Raw genomic sequence first — 2,742 nt, forward strand, 5'->3', positions numbered from 1 at the left:
AAACTCCTAGAAGAAAACATAGGTGATAGTAGTCTCATGATTCTTCATATTTCTGTGGTACCAGCTGTAACAACTCCTCTTTCATTTCTGATTTTATTTATTTGAGTACTTCCCCTCTGGTAACCACCAATCTGTTCTCTGAATCTATGAGCTTGTTTTTGTTTTTGTCTTGTTTGTTTGTTTTGTTTTTTTAGATTCCACACATGAGTGAAATCATACAGTATTTGTCTTTCTCCATCTGACTTATTTTGCTGAGCATAATACCCTCAAGGTCCATCCATGTTGTCACAAATGGTAAGATTTCATTCTTTTTTATGGCTGAGTAGTATTCTGGTGTGTGTGTGTGTGTGTGTGTGTGTGTGTGTGTGTGCACGAGCATGCACTCATGCAAATGTGTGTAGATATATATATATATATATATATATATGCGTGTGTGTGTGTGTATATATATATATATCACATCTTCCTTATCCATTCATCCATCAATGTACACTTAGGTTGTTTCCATGTCTTGGCTATTGTAAATAAGGCTGCATTAAGCATAGGGGTGCATATACATCTTTTTAGATTATTGTTTTTGTGTTTTTGAATAAATACCCAGAAGTGGAATTGCTTGGGCATATGGTAGTTCTAGTCTTAAGTTTTTGAGGAATCTCCATACTGTTTTCCATAGCAGCTTCACCAATTTACATTCCCATCAACAGTGTATAAGGGCTCCCTTTTCTCCACATTCTTTCCAAAACTTGTCATTTATTGTCTTTTTGATAATAGCCATTCTAACATGTGAGGTGATATCTCATTGTGGTTTTGATTTGCATTTACCTAATAACTAGTGATATTGAACTTCTTTTCATGATATCTGTTTCCTTCCCCGGATTAGGGAAGTTTTCAACCATTATTTCTTCAAATAAATTTTCTGGTCCTTTCTCTCTCTCTTCTCCTTTGGGACTCCTATAATGTGAATGTTAGCCCACTTGAGGTTATCCCAATGGTCCCTTAAGTTATCTTCATTTTCTTTTCTTTTTTTTTCTTTTTTGCTGCTTCGTCTGGTTGAGTCTTATTGCTTTGTCTTCCAGGTCACTGATAGGATCTTCAGTTTCATCCAGTCTGCTGTTGAAGCTCTCTAGCATATTTTTCATTTTAGTTATTGTATTCTTCAGCATTGTAACTTCTGTTTGGAACTTTCTTATATTTTCCATCTCTTTTTCGAAGATCTCACTGTGTTCATCCATTCTTCTTCTGAGTTCAGGAAGCATCGTTATGACCATTACCTTGAACTCTTTATCAGGTAGATTGCTAATCTCCATTTCATTAATTTTTTTTCTGATGTTTTGTCTTATTCTTTCATTTGGAACATATTCTTTTGTCTCCTCATTTCGTCTTATCCTCTGTGTTTGTCTCTATGTATTAGACAAATTAAGTGCCTCTAGCAGACTTGTATAAATGTCACTTGAGGCCCTTAAGCACAATCCCCTCTGACTACCAGAGCTAGGCGCTAAAGGATTGTCCACTGTGTGGTCTGCTTGTGCCCGTTGGCTCTGGTAGGGTCATGAAAGTAGCATGCGAGGGCAGGGCTCCTCACCTTTCATGTCTATTGGTCTCATGCACAGGCAGCATGGTGCTGGGGGGCAGGGCTGTTCCCCCTTAAAAATGGTGCCTACCAGTTTTCTATCCTAAGAGAGAGTCCCAACAGACTTTTGCCACTCTTGCAGCTGCTTTAAGATTAACAAGTGACTCTCCTTCACGTATGGTCAAGGCTCTTTCAAACTGATGCTTTTTGCGCTGGGTCCAGTGGTGAGTGGGTCTGTGTGTGAGCCCTTTAAGAATGGGATCCTCATTCTCTCTAGTCCTATGTTTCTCTTGAATGTAAGCCCCATTGGTTTTCAAGGCCAGAAATTTTTGTGGTCTCATCTGTCTAGTGTAGGACCCAAGGGGTAGGGTGCCTGGTGTGGGGTACAAACCCTTTGATCCTCAGGAAGAAGCTCCATTGATTGATTGATTGATTGATTGATTGATTGATTTGCTATCCCTCCCAATTGTGGCTTACCATGCCAGGGGTGGGGTTTTTAGCATGATCATGTCTCTGCCTCTCTTACCGGTCTCAGTGTGGCCCCTTTAAACTTTTATGTGTAACAGATGTTCTGCTAGTTCTAGGATTCTTTTTAGAGGGATTTTTTCCATATGTAGCTGTATATGTGTTGTGTTTGTGAGAGGAGGTGAGGTTAGGATCTTCTTATGCCACCATCTTGAGCCTCTTGAGACATCTAGTTTTTTGAGGTAGGCCTTTATTGTTATGAACTTCTCTCTTAGAACTGCTTTTCTGCATGCCAAAAATTTTCTCAGGCATCAGCTTTTAACAGTGGGTATATATATATATATATATATACAGTCCTGACATTCTGGAGGTGTCCCCTGGGTGGCAATTGCAGAAATAAGGGCTTCAGATATATAAGCTCTTTTCTGGGTAATAACAGTGAGCTAGAGCAAGGCAGAGGGAGAATGCAAAAAGGGCACCCACAGCCTATGTTCTTTGAAAGCACTCTAGTGGCCACTAAATGTGTGCCAAACCTGAAGACGGATCCTCAGGTCAAAGCTCCAAGATAAACAAAGATGCCTCCTTCACAGAAAGAGTGGAGAGTGTGCCTCAGTCCGATGTCTGTGCAGTGCCCTTGGAGTGGCAGTTTGCCAAGAATCATCTTTCCAATTGCCATAGTCCTGTGAGACTCAGGAATGCAAGCAGGG

The sequence above is a fragment of the Equus quagga genome, chromosome 1 (assembly GCF_021613505.1).
Source record: "Equus quagga isolate Etosha38 chromosome 1, UCLA_HA_Equagga_1.0, whole genome shotgun sequence".
In the NCBI taxonomy this organism is placed as follows: domain Eukaryota; kingdom Metazoa; phylum Chordata; class Mammalia; order Perissodactyla; family Equidae; genus Equus; species Equus quagga.